Source organism: Ursus americanus, chromosome 10 (genome assembly GCF_024610735.1).
Source record: "Ursus americanus isolate L20-20 chromosome 10, mUrsAme1.1.p, whole genome shotgun sequence".
NCBI lineage: Eukaryota > Metazoa > Chordata > Mammalia > Carnivora > Ursidae > Ursus > Ursus americanus.
Window position 1 is genome coordinate 32,005,461 of NC_142136.1, and position 23,828 is coordinate 32,029,288.

A 23,828-nucleotide genomic window follows, 5' to 3' on the forward strand; every position below is an offset into this window, starting at 1 on the left:
TATCTGGTGACCTTAATTCCTGTTATCTGAGAATGATTTTATTTTATTTTATTTTATTTTATTTTATTTTATTTTATTTTATTTTATTTTATTTTATTTTATTTTATTTTATTTTAAAGATTTTATTTGTTTATTTGACAGAGAGAGACAGCCAGTGAGAGAGGGAACACAAGCAGGGGGAGTGGGAGAGGAAGAAGCAGGCTCCCAGTGGAGGAGCCTGATGCGGGGCTCGATCCCATAACGCCGTGATCATGTCCTGAGCCGAAGGCAGACGCTTAACCGCTGTGCCACCCAGGCGCCCCCTGAGAATGATTTTAAAAACGAAGATCTGGGCGCTCGGTGTGCTTGTTGCTGGTGCCATGTTGCAAAGCAGGCATTCAGTGATCCCATTTTACAGATGCAGAATTAGAGATCCTAGATGACACTGCTGGTGAATGAAGAGGTCAGAAATAGTTGTGGTCAGATTGTGGAACAAGAGGCCTTATTTCTGGGTAGTTTTCCTTTCATTCCTTCGCAGTTTGGGAACTGATAGATGTTTCTTGCTCACTGATCTTTTTGTGAGGTGGTTTATTTTCCTGGCACTCTGATGAGTCATTTATCTAAGGGTTTGCCCATATAAGAAGTTTTTTATTAATGTTCTGACTTGAGAAGTTACTCATTTATTGACCACATCTTTTTTTTTTTTCAGTTTGCCAAAAAGGCATGGAAATGAAATATGATCTGCTAAAAAGTACTGTATATTGAATAAGAATAGACACAAAATTCCTTACAAGATTGTCTGTAAACATAGAATCCTTAAGCAGTGTTTAATGGATATAATGTTCTCCCACTCTCTTCTTTCAGCCTAAACAGCAATTGCTGTGAGGACTTGCCAAATTTATTATAACTGGATCTATTGCCCAGCTTTTACAAGTTTAGTCTTTATTGAAGACATAAATATTGCCTTGAATAGAGAAATACAAACCTTCCTCAAGGAACTCTTCCCAAGAGAAATATCTAAACCTGGGGCACCTGGGTGGCTCAGTTAGTTAAGCGCCTGCCTTCAGTTCAGGTCATGACCACAGGGTCCTGGGATCGAGCCCCACATCAGGCTCCCTGCTCAGCAGGAAGTCTGCTTGTCCTTCTCCCTCGGTCGTGTCCCCCCCCTCCCCCGCCCCCGCCGGCTAGTGTTCTCTGAGTCTCTCTCTGTCACATAAATAAAATCTTAAAAAAAAAAAAAAAGAAAAAGAAAAATCTAAACCCACCATGTCTTTTATAGTATATACTACTTTTGTTTCTTTGCTTTAATCAATCAATCAATACTGTTTAGAAGTGCAAGCTTGGTAGATTTTGCTAGTTGTCCTAGTTGAGGACCAAGATAATTGTATAATCTGAATTTACTGTATTTTAGTAAAATATCAAGAATCACTGAAACTATTATGAAAGCCAAGAGTGTACACACACACACACACACACACACACACACACACACAGGTAAATGTTCATGTTTCCAGAGAGGACTGCCATGTGTTTATAAGGAAGTTGGAGTGATTTTTGGAGTTGTCTCAGTTTCATTGCTCCTGTGCCATCACAGACAGAATGGCCCTAGATCAGGCGTCTGTGAATTGTCTTTTCCTTGTCCTTCCCCACACCCATATTTTAGCCAGCACTAAAAATATTCTATTCTTTTGAAGCATTTGAGTGCATTAATTTTTGATGTTTGAAGTGGTTTAATCTGTCAAAAGACGAGGGTCTTAATTTTATTTTCCTTCTGGCCATTAGTGGGATAATTAGAAAAGCTTGAGCAGCACTAGACCCTTATTTCATCCAATCTTTCAAGTTTATAGGCTTAATGAAAAAATAATATTTCACGAAGGAAATCTCAGTTTAACCTTGTGGAAAGGGTTTTCCGTCAATTAGTCAGACGTTACTTATCATGCATAGAATCTTATTTACTTTTCTTCCTTTTTTTTTCTTTCTCGTATTTAGATAATCTTGAGAAAGATCTTGACCAGTGTTTGCTGCTTTCTTGACTCTCAAGTTCATATTTTACTCTATTTCTTCTTACTTCACCATGTCTCCTGAGATTTCTATGTACTAGAAAGTCTTCCTACTGGGGGAGATCATTGTGCTGTCTCAGTTTTAATTTGTGCCTCAGTTAATGCTTTTCTCATCTTCATTTAAATGCTTTATGAGTTCCTGTTCTGTGAAGCACAGATCTTATCTGTTTGATTGAATGACACATTGCAAATATTTAATGTTACATATTTATGAGGTCCTTCTGAATTATTTTATTACTCTTTTGGACATACTTATCAGGTCTTACTTAATTGATGTTAAGACTCAGCAATCCATTAAGTCTTTCAGTCAACTCAAACTCTGGCTGTAACTAGGATTCATATAACCCCAACTCCAATATTGTTCAACGTAGCTGAATCAAAACAGAGATCCTATCCTGGGTTTGCTTCTTTTGAGCGATCTTTGGGACCCCCTGACCTTTTGATAGCATTGTTACAGTAAAAACAAGGAATACTGCCTGGCAGGGAGAGATGCTACCAGGTCAGATCCCTTTTCAGGACTGGGTCCTCATGCTCTAATTGCACGTGTGAGCCTGTCTATTAAGAATTAGCCAGTAGATAACCTCATACTCAATATTGAAGTAAATTATTAATAAATAATTACGTTACAGAAAATAATAGTGAACACTTGTATAGCAGTAATAGCACATACACGTTTTATATGAAGAAGATACAATGTCAATCTTTATTTTTATTTTTTTAAAGATTTAATTTATTTATTTGAGAGGGAGAGAGAGTGAGAGTGAGCACAGGCAGGTGAGGGGCAGAGGTAGAAACAGACTCCCCGCTGAGCAGGGAGCCCAAAGTCTACGTGGACATCCAGCTCCTTCCCAGGACCCTGGGACCACGACCTGAGCCAAAGGCAGACCCTTAATGAACTGAGCCACCCAGGCCACCCCTATTTTTTACTTTTTAGAACGATTTTATTTTATTATTTTATTTTTTTAAAAGATTTTATTTATTTATTTGACAGAGAGAGAGACAGCCAGTGAGAGAGGGAACACAAGCAGTGGGAGTGGGAGAGGGAGAAGCAGGCTTCCAGCGGAGGAGCCTGATGTGGGGCTCGATCCCAGGACTCTGGGATCATGCCCTGAGCCGAAGGTAGGCGCTTAACGACTGAGCCACCCAGGCGCCCCAAAACGATTTTATTTTTAAGTAATTTGTACACCTAACATGGGGTTAGAACTTACAACCCCAAGGTCAAGAGTTGCATGCTGTACCGACTGAGCCAGCCAGGCACCCTAATCTTTATTTTGCATGTGATGAAATTAAGATGCAAAAAATAATTTTTAAGATTTTATTTATTTATTTGAGAGACAGAGAGAGAGAGCGTGCTCATTAGTAGGGGAAGGGACAAAGGGAGAAGCAGACTCCCTGATGAGCAGGGAGCCTGATGCGGGGCTTGATGGATCCCAGGACCCCGAGATCATGACCTGAGCTGAAGGCAGGTGCTTACTCAACTCAGCTACCCAGGTGCCGCAAGGTGCAGAAAATTGATATACCTTGCATATATTCACACAATAACAAGTGTGGAGGCAAGATCAGGCATTCTGCTGAGAAACATTGCTGTCTTGTCCTGGGGTCTCCCTACCCCACTTTTGGGGTGTGTGTGTATGTGTGTAAGTGTAGGTCAGTGATCTGAGGAATTTCATTGCCATATCTGTGATTTTTTGCTCCTCTTTCATGAAGTTGAGCATTGGATACTGGTGAATTTGTTAATGAATATTGGAAATAACAGTTGCCGTAATCAGCTGAACTACTCAAGTTCCTGTCCTACTCATCAAAACTTTAACCATGTTTACACAGTACTTGCATTTGAGAATAAGTCAGTGTCTTACCATGAATGTTCAGGGTCAGTTCCATCTGATAAATGTTTGTTTATTATCTCCTGTGTATAGTGTCCCAGCCGAGGCACAGTACTCACAAGAAAACAAATAAGATATGTCCTTGAACTGGGTGGGGCAAGGCCAGTCTTCTCCTCACATAAATACTTCCATAATAGATAGTTTCATGAGTAACTGCACTGCAAGGCATCTGAACAGTAGAAGGCATATTGTGGGGGTACAGAGATGGTAGAGTTAGGTTTCTTTGAGGAGATTGAGATAGAGCTCAGTTGTAAAGATGGGATTTCTTTAGTTAGTTGAGGTGGTAGGAACGGTGAGCAAAGGTGCTAAGGAGGAAAGGTGTGCAAAAGTAGTATGTTGGGTAAGATGTGGACCTGGTAGGGAATAATTTTCGAGATGTGGTTTAGGTTATATTGTGGATTGAATTTAATGCCATTCTGGACGTTGTGGCAGTGCAAACAGAAAAAAAGGGCTCAATTTAAGAGTCATTCTTAGAACCTATAGGACTTGGCAGCTGGTAGAATGGGAAAGGTCTGGGTGGACGAGGAGGGGTCAGGGGTGATGTCAAGTTTTTAAGTCCAGGAGATTTTGGAGAGGGTGGAGGGAAATCAAAAGAGCTGGTTTTTGTTCTGGTCTACTTTTCTGAGGCAAAGATTATTATCATACTTGGCATAAACATCTTTTGACCATCTCAGCTATTGAAAACCTGGGTTGTATGACTTAATATTATATATAGGGTGTGTTTAAGAAGAGAGGACAGCTCTCAAAAGAAATTGTGGAGAAAACGTCTATTAATAACCATAGCTTTGTTATGTAGTGCAGTCCGTGTATCTAAATGAGATTCTCAAGCAGTCTCTTATTCAGTCTTAAGTGGTTCGAAAATAAGGGAGAGAAGTTGTAGGCATACCAATATTGGCACTGAGTTTATAGTCCTGGAAATCGATTTCATTCCTGAAACTGTTCTTGGCGTGAGGGAGGCTCCTGGGGTCTCTAGAATCCTATGACCTGGTCTGGGATTGCAGCATCCAGGGCATCCACTCAGGGCATCAGTGTTTTTCAGGAGTGCTGGATGGTACAAATTGCCCAGTTCTGTATTCTGTATGCAGGGGGCATGAAGCACACCTTTCTCTTTTCCTTATAGGTGTTCTCTATGATGGCATGAAGCCTATCGACTATGGATGACTGTTGAATTTTTAGCACTGGGCACTATGACTGGTATTTAGTAGACTCAAAAAAATGTAAGTGAAGTGGTGATGAATTGTTCTCATAGTCTGTGACAGATTAAGTTTTCAGAGACATGATCTTCTAATGGTTGTTTATTAGGCAAAGTATGAATTAAGGGACCTGTATGTCTGGTTTACCACTTATATATTGTAATATGTGATATCTGTAGTTGAATTCTTTCAACCGGAATGTCTGCTCAGCACTACACTTGGGTTTTGACATTGATGAGTTTGGTTTTTGAACAAGCCATACTACATACTTTATACAATGACAGTGTAGGTAAGGCACAATTTTCTATTGAATGTATGGACAGTAGGTCCTGTGTGAAAATTTTGGGGCATTGCAGGGTTGTGCTGGGGGTAAACCAACAGTTTCGTGTGGTAGAATTTCCGCTTATGCCTCCCCTCTTGAGTCCAGTGATCATCCAAGCTAAGGCTAAAAATATATGTAGGATTTTCACCTTTATCTTAATTGTATTATGTTTTTGAAACCTAACATTGGGCGCTCCTGGGTGGCTCAATCGATTAAGTGGCTGCCTTTGGCTCAGTCATCTTCATCCAAGACCAGTTTACACATTTTATGTTTTAAAGAAACGTCTTGAAGTTGGCTTCTCCAAAGTTATGAAGTATCAACATTATCATAATGGGAATTTACTCTCATTAGTCGGAACTTAGAGACCACATGATCTATTCATTACCCAGAAAATTTGAGAGAGAGAGAGCAGGGTTCTGGAATCGAGCCCTGCGTCAGCTCCTTGTTCGGCCTCCTTGTTCAGCGGGGAGCCTGCTTCTCTCTCTGCCTGCTGCTCCCCCCGCTTGTGCTCTCTTGCTCTCTTTCTCTGACAAATAAATAAAATCTTAAAAAAAAAAAAATGAAACCTAAATTGGTCCTTTATTTTTATTTTTGCCTATTTCCAAAAGTAATACTTTGTAATGAATCTTTAAGGCTAAAGCATAATAGTAGTAGCATTTCTTTTTAAATTTTTTACGGAATTATGTTTTCTCATGTGGCATTTTTCAGATATAACATTAGAAGTACGAGGGAACCCAAAGATCTGATTATACCAGCTAATGGAGAGAGACTGGATAAATGAAAATTGAAGTGTTGAGTGGAAAAAAAAAATTAAAGTGTTGCAATACTGTTAAATTCAAAATTAATCAGAATCAAAGAGAAAGTATCTCTTAAATAAAAGATCATATTAATTTAAAATGAAGTTGTTTACTTTTATAAAACTTTTCCAAGGAAACAGACAACATATGAAATGAATCCGTGGCTGTATTTTTCTTTTAAGATTTATTTATTTATTTGCGAGAGAGAGAGTGTGTGCAAGTGAGTGGGAAGTGCAGAGGGAGAGGGAGAGAGAATCTCAAGCAGATTCCGTGCTGAGCACAGAACTCTATGTTGGGCTTGATCTCACAACCCTAGAGATCACGACCTGAGCCCAAACCGAGTCAGATGCCCAACCGACTGCGCCACCCAGGCACCACCCCCCACTCCAATAGCTGTATTTTGAAAAATAGGAACCTCTGTTCCAGGTTAATGTTCTTTCATTAGTTATAGATGTTTACATTTAAATATCAAGCATTTTTATTTCCCTTGGGAGTCTATCACTCCTCAGTTTTACGTGCTTTAAGCTGTACATTTTCCTTGAACAATTTTAGTAACATTTCAAAGATGTATCTCACAAAGGATTTTAAAAGAAACATTGAGTTTTTGAAGTCAAACACAACCCCCTTTCTTATGAAAGCAGTCAACTTATTGTAAGTGAACGCTCTTTGCTCTTAAGATAGAAATACCTTCCGCAAAAAGTTCTCTTACAGGTTGAGATTTGTAATGATGTGAACCTTAGGTCAATATGACCATTTTATACTGATGTATACATAGTCACTTATTTTGTGAATAGAATGGTGATTGGCAAATACGTTTGCTTTCCTGTAAAGCTTGACTATGATGTGGACCAACTCCAGGCAGTTATGTGTCTTTTCACATGGAGCATAACTGTATCTTCTCTTTCCTTTATACATGGCTTTTGCAGTGGATATCCAGGCTGTGAGTTCCTAGAGATCAAGGAATATAATCATTTTAGTGTTAATAGCCCGAGCATGTAGAGCAATGGCAAGCAGTAGTATGTGCTTAGTAAATGTTGGTTGAATGAATCCATGCCTGACAAAATGTATATATGTATGCATGGGTGGACGGATCAATGGGTAGATGGATAGCAAACAGAGTTTGCAACTGACAGGTTTTTCTTTTTGAAAAATTTATTTCTAAGTAGTTATAAGTTCACAGGAATTCTCCCCAGTCCACCCCTAACTACAGGGTGATCTCATATCTTCTCACCCATTTTCCCCAGTGGTAACATCTTACGTGACCATATTGCAGTAGCAAAACCACGGCGTTGGTACAGTCTGCAGGGCTTCTTTAAATTCCATAGTTTTACATGCACTCATTTGTATGTGCTTATGTGTATAGTTCTCTGCAGTTTTGTCACATGTATCCATGTAACAGTCACCACAGTCAAGATACAGAATGGTTCCATCTCTATAAGCTTCCTTGTGCTACCCTTTTATCTGCCCCTCCCCCCCCCCCCCAGTTTATAATAGTGCTGACTTGGTGCTTTGCATTTGCTTATGGCTTAACTATGGCCTATAAAAGAATTATGTTTCTGTTCAGGAAAAGAGAACAGCAGTGACGGTATTCGTGACTGTTCTCCAGCCTGTAGGTCATCCTTCACCCAAGACTAGTTTACACATTTTATGTTTTAAAGAAACATCTTGAAGTTGGCTTCTCCAAAGTTATGAATTATCAACATTATCATAATGGGACTTTACTCTCATTAGTTGGAACTTAGAGACCACATCATCTATTCATTACCCAGAAAATGCATGAGGTTGCAAAATGTAAATAGAGTGCTAAAAATGGGGATCCACAGCGTTAATGAGTTAAATATTGACAAGTACATCTTAGGAAATGACCTTAAGAGCAGAAATTGATGCATTTTCATGTGCAGTGAATTGGTGTGTCCAGTGGGTTTTAATTGCCACCACTGTGGATGTCTTGTGTGTCATTGTGGCTGTAAAGATGGATGCGTGCACTAGGCCCAGTGTGGCTAATTGTGGCTCTTAAATGTGTTGAGGAAATCCATCTCGAGGTGACTATACCAAGTTGGGTCACAGATACAACCACCCATATTTATATACACGTTTGGAGGACACTTTTGATATAGAAGGGGAAAAATAGATGCTTGTGGAAGGTTTGCTTTTGGGAAATAGTTTGGAGTTTTGAAAATGAACATCTTTTACTCTCATGTCCCACAGGTAAAAGTAGACTTCATGGTAGAGTTGACACTTGGGGTATAAATTCATCAACATGAGACCTGTCTTGTCTTGGGAGAGAAGACATGTCTCTCCCTCTTCCCTCGCCCACTTACTCTGTCACATTCCATGGTGCTGGAAGATAAAACAATGGAAGTTTCTTGGGCATTTCATCTTTGGGGGTGAACCGGCCCTTCCCAGCTGTCTCTGCTTAGCACTTTTCTTCCTTCCCAGCCTCTTCCTGCCCCACCCTGGAGCTCCTGCTGGGGCTGAAGCTAACATGAAAAACCTGTTTTGTAAAGAAAAGCCTCCAGGTGCCACTCCCCAGGTCTTAGGAGAGGAAAAATATTGCCACCTCCTCAGGTTTAAAAACCTTCAGCCTATTGGGAACACTGTGTTCCTGTTGGGCGTGTTCATGTGTGTGTGTGTGTGTGTGTGTGTGTGTGTGTGTGTGTGTGCCCTGTGAGCAGATCTGGGAGCCTGAGGTGGGTGTGGGGACACTGGGTCTGGGGTGGTGTCAGGCAAGGCCGTTAAAAATAGCTTGTTTTCATTTTTGGAACATAATCCCCCCCCCCACCCCGTTCCAGTTTATTAACAATCAGTTTTTAACTCTTACATCAGGCACTGTGGGAAGTTAAAAAAAAGCTTTTATCTTTGAAGAACTAACAGTCTCTTCAAAGGATTTATCTACAAATGGGAGAAAAAGATTTGCCAGTAATGCAAAATAATAGACCATGGAGTATTTAAGTACTGATAGAATACATTGGTGACACGGTCCGAGTGCAGTCTGTGAGGGTTTAGAGAACATGCATTTCGAGATGGTTCCTAAGCAGGTGATGAGTGCTGGGCCTCAAGAAGGGAACATTCAGAGAGGCAGGAGGTGGGGGTTGGGCTGTGTGCTGGGGCAGCTAATATGCACCCTGGGCAGGCGGCAGGCCTCCTGGGTTCAAGTTCTTCCACTGAGTAGATTGGTTAATTCTGGTTGAGTTCCTTCCCTGACTATAAAATCTCGGTCCTACACTAAAATTGTGAAAACTCAATACAATAATGTTTATAAAGTACTCTGTAAACTGCAAACCCTATACAGATTTGCATTACTACTCTTCGACGACCAGTTTTAGACATCCAATGTTTATTTCGTTTGTGTATAATTTAAAACTGCAGAGCCTCTGAAAGGATGCTGATCTTTACCTGTTCTTAAGAGCACGGAATGATACTGAAATAACACAATTCAGCAGATCGTTTTGGGGTGAAGTATGTATTTCCTTTTCAGCCCGTCAGGATTGAATTTTTAGCATGATGATGAGCCTCTTCAGCTTTTCTAAAACTGTGTGAGGGAAAGATTGATTACTTCCAAAGCAGGACTGTCTGCCAGCTTTGTTTGGCTTCAATCTGACTTTATATTTTCGCTAGAAAACAAATGTACACTAACAAGACAAAAAGCTATATTGGGAACTTCTCTCTGTCCCTTGAGCACCTGTGTATGTGTCATGCAGTAAGGATCAAAAATAGTCATCTCTGCTATGGTTCAGGTAATCAAATTAACAAAATAAATGTACCTTTTCCAACTGAGATCGGCTGTAGAATAAAGGGAAAAATTCTGAACACTTTGTAATGGGCACCTTGTGAGGCCATTTTCCCCGAAGAAGTAATTTGAGTACAGATGTGAAGTAAGCTGTGGGATAAATAGACCTGGAAAGCAGAACAGAGGTATATGGATTGGGATAAAAATTAATTGCTAAAAATATGAAGCCAGCGTGTATGATGTGCCTTTTTATAGTTTTCTCCTCTGGAAGCTAGATAAAGCCGCTTCTGTGTCATCCTTAATACAGTGGTTTGGCTAGGCATTATGTTTTGTCCAACCTGAGATATTTGCAGAAATAATACTCTAAGATTTCAAATACCTCTTCCTAAATACTTTGCCTCATAAAAACTGAATCAGAGTAATATAGAAAAGGTACTAAAGTAAGATTTAGGGAAATTCTTTTATAAATCTGTATGGAGGAGAAATTTCTAAAGAGTGACAAATCCAGAAATCATAAATTGAAAATAGATGCGTTTGACTAAAAAAAAAATTAAGCCCATCTTTATAATAAATATTTGCCAAATTTAAATGACAAGGTATAAACTGGAAAAAACTGCTTGTAATATGTGTGACAATGAAAACTTCATAGTTTGAAGGAAGAAATCTCTCAACCAGAATAAAACGGCTCCCCCAATATAAAGATGGGAAAAGACCTGAACAGGGATTTCACAAAAGAAGACATATCTAAATGATCAGTAAACCACTGAATTGGTGTGTATTGCCGGTAGTCCAAGAAGTAGAAATTAGAACCATTTTTTCTGCTGTTCAATTGTGTATGATTAGAAAGATGGCCTCACCAACTTTTGGGGAGGCTGTGGTAAATATGCATGTATGTGCACTGTTGAAACATGTTGTAAACTCTGTGGAGCTATACATAAACATTTCAAAAGCGAGTAACCTTTGGACCAGAAGTTTTACTTCCAGGAATTTATTCCAAAGATATAATTTTGAATATGTGCAAAGAATTGGCTACAATTAGGTTCACTAGGGTATTGTTGTCATTAAAAATTGTGAAGCAACCAAAATGTCCAATAGATAGTTAAATAAAAATAATACAGCGATAGAAGGAACACTAAGCCTGCTGTTGAAAACAAAACCTTACTGAATTTATAGTTAGGCAAGTCTGTCTGTGAAGTGTTGTCAACTCAAGGAGGTAGATTACAAAATGGCATTTGTGTCAGGGATGTACAGTTGACCCTTGAACAGCATAGGGTTAGGGGGAGCGAGGCCCTGTGCAATCAAAAATCCATACAACTTTTGACTCTCCCAAAACTTAACTGCTAATAGCCTCCTGTTGACTGGAAACCTTACTGATAACATAAACAGTCGAATAACACGTACTTTATATGTTATATGTATTTTTATAGTGTATTCTTACACGAAGGTAAGCTAGAAAAGAGAAAATGTTATTAAAATCTTAAGAGAAAATATGTGTATGTACTGTATTTATTGAAAAAAAATCTGGGGACTTCTGGGTGGCTCAGTTGGTTAAATGCCTGCCTTTGGCTCAGGTCATGATCCCAGGGTCCAGGGATTGACTCCCACATTGGACTCCTTGCTCAGTGGTGAGCCTGCTTTTCCCTTTGCCTGCTGCTCCCCCTGCTTGTGCGTGCAGGCACGCTCTCTCTGACAAAGAAATAAAATCTTAAAAAAAAAACAAAAAACAACTGTGTGTAAGTGGACCCATGCTGTCCAAACCCATGTTTTTCAAGGGTCAACTGTATAATGATATTGCAAATTTGCTGTATGTTAGATACTTTGCTAAGTGCTTTACATTGATCATCTCATTTAATAATCACTGCATTCCTGAGTAAATATTATTGGCTCCATTTTACAGATTAGTAAATAGAAGCATCAGGAGGCTAAGGAGCTCAGGTCACACTAATAGGAAGTGTGGAGCCAGGACTTAAGGAAAGGAGTAGCTTCCAGAATTTGTGTTTTTGTATGCATGTATGCATGTATGAAAGGACATACACCAAATATGGTAACAATGCTTACGATTTGCTACTACTATTTCAGGTGGTTTCAGTTTTCTTAGTTATATTTCTAGGCATTCTTTGAGGGCTTTAGAATGTGCACATTGTATTTTTCTAATCAGAAAAAAATGGCAAAACTGGGGTGCCTGGGTGGCTCCGTCCGCTAAGCTTCGGACTCTTGATTTCAGCTCAGGTCATGATTTGCGGGTCATGAGTTCGAGCCCTGTGTGGGGCTCTGCACTCAGCGTGGAGTCTGCTTGAGATTCTCTCTCTCCCCCTCTTCCCTTCCCCCGGCTCATGCACATGCGCACATGTTCTCTCTCAACATACATACATACATACATACATACATACATAAACAAACAAATAAATACATAAAATCTTGAAAAAAGGTCAAAACTGTTTTTTTAATGTTTACACTATATAATAAATAGCAATTTTTAGAAGGGCAGGCAGCAGTTTTAATTTATGTACAGTGTGTGTCAAGTTTTACTCAATGAAGAAGAGATAAAGAAAAATAGATGATTGGCATGTATAGTTGACATTTTTAATAACACCCTCAGGGCATTGCATATTAGGAAATTAGTAAATGATGTTTTCTGAGGCATTTTTAAGGGTAGATACACAAAATTGAGTTTTAAAGAATAAAAATAATGAAACATTAAGTACATACAACAGTTTAAAAATTCAAATACTTTTTTTGAAAACCAAAGGGAAAAAAAAGTCCATATAAATGTAGTTTCATTTTTATTAATAAACCATCAAGTATTTACCGAATACTAGGAATTTCTAGACATAAAGAAGTACCAGATGCAGAATTAACGGTCTAGTTGTGGAAACAAAACTTCAGACCGAGATAGTCCATATTTAACAGAGTATATAATTGGGAGGTAAATTGTAAGCTTCAGGTGAAACTACTGAAGAGGTAGGTCTGAGTTGGAAGGGTAGGGCTCTCCGTAAGATGGATAGGGTTGAACGATACTCAAGTATAATATGTCAGTACCTGGGGAAAGTAAGTATTGAGTTGACACTGAACACTGGATAGTTGGTGGCTGAGGGTGGCAGGTAGCCTGAGCAGATGTCAGAAGCAAGAATGAGCCCAATGGGAACAGGCAGTTAGTTTAGTCGTGGTCAGCTAGGAGCCCATGGGCAGTACGTACAGTAAGGTGAGGTCAGATTAGAGAGCCCTTCCATCGTGAAGCATTAATGTAGAAAATTTGACAGATAAGAAAAAAGTTGTCAAGGCCTTTTCTAAGGCTTAATTATATTGGTTTTCCAAAAGTTTATCTTCAGTTTCACAGATATGTTAAGGAAAGTCCTTTAATCAAGAAGAGTCCACACTTAGCAGATTTGGAAATTCCTGTTACACATACAGCATTTTTATTTTCAGTTTTCAAACTGTATTTTTATAATATACTAACAGTATTCCATAGATTTTACATAAGAAATAATGAAGCTGATCGGTTTGATTGGGGCTCTGCACACTTGTGAACTGAGTTCTTAATTAAGAAACTCTGGTTTGGATGGGGCTTTAGACATCATTTGGTTTGACTTCCCACCTCAGTAAAGAGATTTCTTGTATAAAAATCCCCAAAGGTGATCGATTATTCCTATTTGCCTAAAATATGACTAGAAAGAGGAAAATGAGGACTTGAGTTTGTTGCTTAGCCCAACATTTAAAGTAACCTGTTTTATCTGTGGAAATATATATTTATAACAGAATAAAATATTTAAAAGCATTCATTTTTAAAATAAGATTTGTACTTACTGGGAAATGATCATGTGGAATACTAAATTACCAGTTAATTTAATCTTTGAAATGCTTTAAAAAAAATCTATATATTTTTTTTTACTGCAACATGGAAGAACATATTTAATCTCTTAAATTAATCTGCCAAATTGAGAGTTTTTTTTTTTTTTTGTCAGTGACTTCATAAATATTTTAGTTAACTTTGTTAAGTAACATAAATGTCACTTGATTTTTTTGGTATGCTGTAAAAATAATATATATTAAGTAATATCATTTATATTCTATTGATATTAACTATTCTGCTATTTTATCATTTTATGTTCTCTATAGATGAAAGAAAATTACATCTATGAGTCAACAGGTAGCATATTAAGGGTATATACAAAAAGTAATAAATTCTGGTTTGGTGGAAGATCATATTTCTTTCATAGCAATGATTTAAATCAAGTTGATTATGTTTATTAATAAAGTAACGAATGCTTGTGTGCCTCACACAAAAATTAGATTACCACCAGTAACATATACATATTCTCTAAGTAAAACAAAAGAGACCTCTGAATTTTATACTTTGCTTAATACTCAGTATACAGTGTGTTGTGGGTACAACTGGTCATTTAGAAAGTAGAACACAACCATCTCAATATTTATTGAATGTAAGCTTAATGTACGAAGCCATTCGAACAAAAGAGATTACGGGAATGAATTTTAAATCACATGCAGTATCAAATACAATATTGCTGGGCCGATTGAGTAAAGAAGGAGAGTTAGTTAATAAGGTGGGCATTGTGGAGAAAACGAGCAAGAATTTTGAGAGAGCCTAAAGATGGACCAGAGAGTTTCCCTCTAGAAAGAGTGGTGAATTGTTGGTGTCTATGAACCCATTAAGACTTGAACTCTACCTAATCCTTTGTCATTCTGGGGGGTGGCGCGGTGCCTTGTACGTGTCGGTACTTACTTCTTCCGTTTTCCCTCCTTCCCTCTTCCTTTTTGTTAAATATAGTGCTTTCAGATAGTGGAAGGGTAGGAAGTAGATTTTAAGAAGTTAGCAGTATAGCGTAGTGGTTCAAAAATTTAGTTTTGAATTGTGGAAAGTGAAGTTGAGCCCTGCCTTAATCATTTGCTTCTATTTCTGTGGCATTAGGCAAGATTTGTACCTTTCGGTTAGAGTTCGCTTATCTGTAGAGTGGTCTAAGAAGAATAACTATATCTAAACTTGTTATTTTAATGAGATAAATGTTGCAGAAACCTTTAGTACTGTGTTTATGTAAGCGTTGCCCTTATAGAGACTTGAGGATATTGGTAGGATGCTACATTTGTGGCTTGCATTAACATATAAAATGTATTCTTTCTGCCATAAGCTTCTAAGATGTGATACCAGGTGGCTTGAATATTATCTGTAGAATATGATTATTTTCTCTTTAGTTTCTATCAATTGGAAGTGGGCCAGATACAGGGAGAGTGTGGGAAGTGAGCAAATGACAGCCAGATTTTGTTCTGGAACAGTGGAGCTGTTCGGACTTCTTGTCTCTTCCTCATGTAGGCATTTACAAATTTTGTTATGGGCCCTCTGAAACGATGGTGGGATATCCTCTTGCTAATGAAAGGAGTTGGTATTTCCCTGGAGCAGAGATTGATGCAAGTAAAGATACAGAGTGGAATCAGGTAGAGGAAAACAGAGGTGATAATATGGCAGGGAAATCATACAGTGCTGGACAACCATTGGCCACTACTCTCAGCTCTTCTCCTGCGACTTCTTTTCAGAAGTTTCTTTTATGCTTCATCCCAAAGAGGCAGCTGTCCATCTTCAGTGGACTTCTGTTGGTCATCTCTTTTATTTTCGGTTTTCCACCAGGCCCTCCCCCATCCTGGATAAAGCAAACACACCCTCCCGTACCCCACCGTTCAGCCTTAGCTTGGCTTCATTCTAGTGCTCAGGGTCCAAATCCCTGAGGACATCAATGGACTCAGGTAGTTCAAGACACATAATGACTTAAAACATTTAAAATGTAATATAAAAAGATCTGTGGAGTTCTATGGAGAAAATTCACATCTAGTTTTGAGGAAATAGCGTATTTCAAATAACTTAGACCCTTCCGTGGATGACTCATGTCTGACCAGCTGTACCTTCCTTTCCCTGCTTCCTTTCCCATTGCCTTTCCCACTTGCCTGGTTCCCACTTACCTGTGGTCTAGAGGTAAGATTTGGTGAGCTATGCTTTTAGAAGATAAAGTTACAGAACTGAACTCCTAGGGAGCCACACACTTTATTTAGGAAGGGAGTTAACTGCTCAGAAGCTGGTTGGAAGGTGCTATTAACATTAGAATGCAAAGCTCTTCCTAGAGGCTCAGACTCACCTGGTGTAGAGGTGAGACGTGTGCATAGAAAAATAACTTGAGAGCAAATGGTAGGAATGATCCTGGGTGCCCTGGTTGCCTACATCCATTAATAAGTCTTCCTAAATACTTACAAATCACGAGTGACTTCCACACTAAATAGAAAATAAACAGTATCCAATCCAGTATATTCTGGCAAATTATTCCTGATGTAGCTAAGTCTGACCTAAAGAGAAGTATGATCAGGAAACATGCCTGTATTAATTTTATGATTTTAAAGATCAAGTTTCTATTTAGTTGGAAACATTTAATAGGAAACACAGTGAAAATGAAATAGATGGCCACTCGTGATGAAATTTTCTTGTCCTACGGATAGCAGTTCTTCCATTTTAAGAGCTGATTAAAACAATTTAGGAAAATAAATCTAGTGGAATTATGTAAAGAAATATAAATGAAAGTCCTGGTTTTATATGGTTTATAAGTTGTTGTTTTTTATTTTTCTTCTCAACTTCGGAGAAGTAGGCAAGAAAGTATCAGAATTTGGTTCGAGTCTCAGGCTCACCATTTATTATTGCTTGGATGTCCTCCATGTAACCTTGGAAAAGTTTTATTTCCTATGGGACCTTCAGTTGCCTCATCTAAAAAAATGCAGTTACTAAAAGCATCCAGTTAGTGTTGTGTGAAATGATATCTGGGGGAAATATCTAGCAAGGTGTCTGGAAATCAGTACTCCATGAATGCTATTAATAATAATAGTGATAATTGTGACCTCCTTTTCTATATGTCATCTATGATTGCAGGTTATTTCTTTAGAGTGTTGTGATTGGTCATGTAACATACTTCTTTTTAAAAAATGTGAAAATGCTCTTTTTCTTTATTTTTCTCATATAATGTAAGCTTATATAATGATGTGATTCTCATATATGTTGTAGTTCTTTGCAGCACCTAGCAAAGTGCCTTCTAAATTCCTGTTAACATAAGGAATAATTGAACATTTTAAAATATTGAAGCATTTCCACATAAGAACGATGTTTATTGTATTATTTATCATATTAAGACAAATTCTAGGAGCGACCTTATTAATCTTTATAGTCTTTTCAATAAACGTTGCTATTTGAAATCTAATATTTTAAAATAATATTAGGAAATATATTTACAAAAATTTATATTGCATTTATGGTTTCTTAAAGAAACATTATGAAGTTCTGTCAGGAATGCAAATTAAGATAGGGAAAAAACCTTACTCAGAACACCGCGCTATGCTTATTCAACAAATGTTTTCATGTATTTTACTAATTCTTCTTCATATGCAGATCATTTTTACTTAATATTACTTTTTATCCCATTTTTCTTGATTGTAGTTTATAGTAGCAACATAATAGTCTGTTACATTGTTTTATTATAATTAAATTGGCCATTTCCTTTTGATGTACTTGTTCTAGGTTTTAGGATACAAATGGTGTTTCAATGAGCTTTTTACACTCAATCCCCGCCCTCCCCCCCCTTTTTTTAGGGAGGGGGAGGATTAATTCAGGAATGTTACCAGCCTGTCAAAGACTGTCAACTATTTGATTCTTGAAACATAAGTTCCTCTAGAAGGGTTCTGGTTAGTTGGTGTTGCCAGAGGCCACACAGGAGTAAGATCGTTTCTATCACTTTTTATCAATGGATGTAATGGGCATTAGTTTTAAACTGGCTGATTTAATTGATACCAAGTGATCTCTCACCTTTTCTTATTTCTTTACAAACGGCAGATACATTTTAAAGTCATTGACGTTTAAAAAACAAAATAAAACCAACCTTTAAAAATGTTATTTCTGGCTTACAGATATCCAAGTACTGATTGTTTGACTTAATGTAACATTTCTTTAAATTCTTATTATCTAAAGCTCCAGTCACCAAATGAAGAATTGGAAACCACTGTTTTGGTATTATGGGCTTTTAAAAATAGCCCTAGGGGATCTTTATCTTGAGTTTTACTATTAAAACCCACGAAACAATGTCTTTCTCCTTAGCTTGCTTTCTCTTTTACCCAAGTTGTAGAAGGACGGATCTTAGTATTTACTCACCACACCCCTCTCCCCAAAACGTAGGCATCTTGAATGAATAGACCGAAAGGGGTAAGGGAATTTCCTTGAGATGCATAATTAGATGAGAAAAAAAAAGTGGGGGGGGGTCTAGAGGAAAGTGTGAGAGCTAACGAGAAAAAAAATAAGAAGCAGCAAATGGGGGGGGAGACATGAAAGTATGAAGCGAATAGATTTACATGGAGTTTGCATTGCCTTCAAACTTCTTTGCAAATTCCTCTGTAGCTCTAAGATAAGCTGTCCTTAAGATTTACTGATGCGCAGTTCATTTGTATTTTTGGTCAAACTAATTCTGTGTCTCTTTCTCATTGCTCATTTCTTTTCTGATTCTTTATGCCATTTTATTTTTAAGCAAAGCACTGTGACTTGCTGGTTCTGTCCGCCCCGCTGTTGGTGCAGTCTGGGCCCTGCAGCTTCCCGTCCGTGTGAATTTGCACTTGAGTGGCACTGTTTCCTGTCAGAAACCCAAGGCAGGCCCCTGACATTTCTAGGTGGCGATTCACACAGGAAAGAACCTGACAACTTTTACAGGGCACATGACTTCACTGTGGGAGCTGATCAGCGTGGTGCACAAATGGGCCCCTCCTTTCCGTACCTTTTGGCCTCCCGTGGGTTCTAGAGTGGTTAGAAAATTTAAAAATGGATGTAACCGTATCCCAGAAAACACATGACAGAAGATTAGAATTTGATGTTTAGATTCGCCTGGATAGGAATCAATCAAGGTCAATGATAATACTATTTGATTCTAGGATCGGGTGATATTTTTTTTTTTTTTGATTGTGGTAAAAATATCCTAACATAAAATTAACTGTTTCAGCCATTTTCTTTCCCTATGTTGTATTAGGCAAGTTCCAGCTTTTCCACCTTGCAAAGCACTTTTCTAAAAAACGGAGATTCAGAGATGAATAGGACCTGATACTTGTCCTCAAACAGCAGAAGTAGAGTTAAATCCATATATTTTTTCACGTGACTGTATCTAACTTGGAAATATGTGCAAGCATATGTAAGTAGCAGAGATGAAAACCATTCCTTCCCTATTTTATGAATAGATGAGCCTTTAACTCTTGCTTTATTTTTATTTTTTAATTGTGGTAAAATATACATAACATAAAATTGACTTTTTAGCCATTTTTAAGTGTACAAGTCAAGGTGATTTTTATTCAGTATATAATTTAAGCTTCAAGGAGAATTTAGATACAGTTTTATCAGAGAAGCATGCAGCTAAAAAAGAAGTTGTGCAAATCTTCCACTTTTTTTTTTTGAATTAAAATAACTGGTTTTCTTTCCTCTTCCGCCTTTCATCATTTTTTACACATATATTTTGGTAGTTGAACTATTGCCAAGTTCCTTTAAACCTGTTTTTCCTCTAATGTAGAGATCTTTTTTTTTTTTTCTTCTTTTTCCTTCAAGTCTTAAAGATAGTTTTTTGGGTTGTATTTGCAATCCATGTGTAATCATTTCTAATAATTTTATAATAATAAAAATATGACATTGGTATTTGTGTTTCATCTGACATGAGTTACAGTTATTAATAAGGTCAAGTTTTGAATAAGGGTATCCAGACTTCAGCTCTTTTACTGGGAAAGTTTTGGCAAATCGAAATTATTTAAGGAAGGAACATTTGCATTTTTCCAAATAATATTTTCTTCCCTATCACAGGGACTCTAGAGGAGTGATTCTATGTAGCAGTAATCAGATCGGATGCCCAATGTATCTACTTGGTGTCCTCATTTAACTATGTCTGTAGACCTTTGTTTATCTCGTCACATCAGTCCAATGCATTTCATTGCTTTATTCATTGCTTGTTGATTGATGATATAATCTACATTATTTTGTGTTCATGACATTGACTCTTCATAAGAAGGCAGAGCATGAGCTTGTGTTGTCCCGAATTCCTTTGAGTATATTTCATGCTCAGTGTATGTTAGTAAACTATTTAGAGGCTACATAGGCCTTTGGAAATGAAGTACCAGAACCTTTGCAACTACTTAGATTATTCGTGGATTTTTTTTAAAACTCTGAAGAAACTGAGATGTCCACCATGTATAATTTACTAATGTTCATAGCCAATTAGTTGCATAATTAAGAACATTCAAAATTACTTTGAAGCTACAGCGGTAGATGGGCATCAAATGTATTCAGATACTTCTTCTGGGTAGATGAGCAACAGAGACTTCTTGGAAAATAGAAATAGCTGGGATGGAATGACATTTGCATGAAGGACTAACTTTTGCTACCTTTGAATTTTCGTTTGGTTTCATCCTACTCGAGTTCTTAAACTGCTTTAAGCTTCTTTCCCAGTATCACAGCCAAACTGAAAGATTTCCTCACCTGTATTTTAAAACGCTGCTGTCAAACTATGCAAAGGAAAGCAATAGAGATGCCTCCTTCTTGTGTTTTCCGTTTACTTGCATTTGTTCATGACTTCTAAGGTATTTTAAGTCCCCAAAGGAGTTTGCATGCTTTTAACTCTATTATATATATAAGTTGTTACCTGAAAGGGTCTGTAAGAGATCAAAGTAAATGTCAGCCTAGTAAATAGAAGAGATTTTTTACTCTCTGAGCTACGTTATAAAGGGAGATTGCTTTTGCCTTATTTATGTTCAGAACTCAGTGTAGTTAGGAAGACACTGAGTCATTAAAGTTTGAGAAGTGTTAGGGAGGCAGGTGCTGTTTTGTGTAGAGTCTCAGATATTTGAAGTTTATTTATTTGAAGTTTACTTTGAAATAATTTAATCAACAAAAATCTATCTAATTGGAGTTTTTCCTAATTTCCTATGTTTTAGAGAGATTTTGTACTTTTCTTTCTTTCTTTTTTTTTTTTTTTTAAAGATTTTATTTATTTATTTGACAGAGATGGACAGCCAGCGAGAGAGAGAACACAAGCAGGGGGAGTGGGAGAGGAAGAAGCAGGCTCATAGCGGAGGAGCCTGATGTGGGGCTCGATCCCAGAACGCCGGGATCGCGCCCTGAGCCGAAGGCAGGCACTTAACCGCTGTGCCACCCAGGCGCCCCCTGTACTTTTCTTTCTTAATGCATCTTCATGAAAACAACATTTGGCTAAAATAAATGAGTTTGCTCATCTTTTTAGTGGTTGAGTGAACAACACTAACTTGTTTATATTGCCAGTAAAATAAGACACTTATGAGCTCCAAGAAGATGAAATATATCTGGGGACTAAACTAATTTGTACCTGAGGAATTATGATTTTGGTCCGTAATTTTTGTACTACCTGTGTACTGTACATGTAGCATGCCCACTTACTCTTTCTGCTGTAGTCCAGCTGATTGTTGCTTTTATCACTGGGGCTGCTAGCATATCACAGAGTTTTTGAGTGTGACAAAATGTACAAGTACCCATCTATTTCTTTGGTTACTGGCGGGGTGGGGGCTTCTCTGCCATCTGTGGCTAGTGAGGATAATTCAATGTGTAAACCATGAGATGGACAACCAAGGTGCTAAATCAAGGAGAGTTTACTATTTTGCTGGTATTTGTTAGAATATGAAGTTGGAATTTGGGAAGTATTTTCTCTGAAGTATGGTTGGTGACTGGGGAGTTTATTCTACAAAGCCTACTTCCTCTGTAATGCCCCTTCCCCGTTAGAACATGGTACTACCAATATAACCCTGTGTATGAATATTCTGTGTATGATGGTGTATCTATTGGAAAATGCATGAGTTTTCACAGGAATTTTTCGGGGCATTGCTATAGCACTGACAGCAGAAATATGAATGTATAAACTTCTAAGCTTTAGGCAACTTGTTATTTTAGAGGCTGGATGTTGGAAGAAGGGTTCCTTTGCATTGGTGGTGATAAACTGTTAGGGCTTGGAATCTCTTTCTAGATTAGTCTCTTAGGGACACTCTTGACTCTGACTGTATTTTCCATATCCCTTTTATTTTCTTTGAGGTTTCTAGAAACTTGGTTAATCTACTACCTGTTCACAGTCAACACCTGATGCTTCTTACTGTAGTTTCTGTTCCCCCCTACTCCCCACTTCTTCTCTGCTGTATGGGGTTGAATAGTGTTCCCTCCCAAAATTCATGTCCTCCTTGGCACCTCAGAATGTGACCTTATTTGGAAATAGGGTTGTTGCAGATGTAATTATTAAGATGAGGTCTTCTTGGAGTAGGTTGAGCCCTTAATCCAATATGACTGGTGTTCTTAGGAGAGACATAGACTACACAGGGAGGATACCATGTAATAGTGGAGGCAAAGACTGAAGTGAAGTGCCTTCAACCCAGGGGACACCAAGGATTGCTGGCAACACCAGAAACTAAGAGAAAGGCGGGGAACGCTTTCTCCACTGTAGGCTTCAGAGAGAGCGTGGCTGTAATTACACCTTGATTTTGGCCTGCTAGCCTCTGGAACTGTGGAAGAATAAGTGACTGCTGTTACAGGCCACCTACCTTGTAGTGCTTCGTTACAGCAGCCCTAGGACCTCCTACACCTGCCAGTAAGCAGGAAAGTTCAGTCCTGGGTTTGTTTTTGGTGCAAGTGTTGAAGTAATTTTAGTGTTGTTCCTTAAGGGTTAGTACTACCAGAAATGGTACAGAAGTTGACTATAAAATCAGGAAAGTTATAATAGTTCTGAGAATTCCAAAAAGAAAGCTTCAAATGGATAATGTGCAAAGAGCATTAGTTTTTGATCACAGCTTCAGTTTAGTCTCCAGAGAAAGCGTTTCCATTCCCTGGAGATTCTAATTTTGTTGTTTTAGGGTGGGGCCTGGTCGTTTGTATGTTTGAAAGCCTCCCAAGGGGATCTGGGAGTATACAGCTAAGGGTGAGAATCACTAGTGTCGAGCAAGGAGTAAGGTGTGTCAGGTCTAGAGTGGTGGTTCTCAGGTCCGGCTGCACATTGGGATCAGCTGGCTGGCTTGTAAAACCTACGGCCGCCTGAGCGCCAGCCCCAGAGATTCACCTGTCATTGGCCAGGCATTCATATGGCTCCAAGAGTTTAAAATCTCCTAGTGAATTCTGATGCGTAGCTGACGTTGAAAAATACGAGTCGAAAGCGTTTATATTCTGGATAACAGGGATACTTAAAATTTTAAGCTTTTTGAGATTGTGTGTGTGTGGGGTATAGATTTAGATTAAGTTAGTTTCAGCAAGACAAAAATTCATGGACTGATTCTCTCTTCTTTATATTGCATGGCTTTCCTGAACATCTTCGAAAAAGAGGGCCAGTGAGGTGACTGGGTTGGATGTGTTGGGGGGTTGGAGTGGTCACGAGTGGCTGCGTCTGGGTAGGGGTGGGGGTTGGTGTGTGCTCTTTAGATTTACTTTTCTTCCTTCTTTTCTGTGTACCATTCATTGTCTTTTCTACTATTGGAAAGCCAGTCTCGGGCCCAGCACATTATGGAAACGAGAATGAAAACGTAGAGTTGAAAAGGTGTGGAAGATGAGTAGATTCTACAGAGGGAAAAACAGAATAGGAAAAATGTCATCTGGCGGAGGTGGGGAGGCAAAGAGGTGCGGTAGCCAGGGGTGCCTATTTAATTACAGCGTGAGGAATCCCCACGTTAGAGGGGACTTGATGTGTGTGTATATGGACATATATACAGATATTTAGCTAGCTAGGGAGTGTTATTCTTTTGTGTGTAGAAATATGTGCATACAATATATTATATTCTTTTTTCTGAAATTCTGTCTGCAGTG

General features: G+C 38.3%; 1 protein-coding gene across 8 annotated transcripts in view; it reads left to right on the top strand.

The window, feature by feature from the left end:
• The window catches only part of KLF12 (KLF transcription factor 12), a 420,803-nt gene that overhangs the window by 82,126 nt on the left and 314,849 nt on the right, over positions 1–23,828 (top strand). Inside the window, exon 1 of one of the 8 annotated variants that reach the window (XM_087865094.1) lies at positions 117–5,139. The exons of the other annotated variants lie outside the window; for them this stretch is intronic. The gene's annotated coding sequence lies outside the window, so the exon portion shown is untranslated. Of the gene's footprint in view, positions 1–116; positions 5,140–23,828 lie in introns of those variants that run through there. 8 annotated transcript variants of the gene reach the window in all.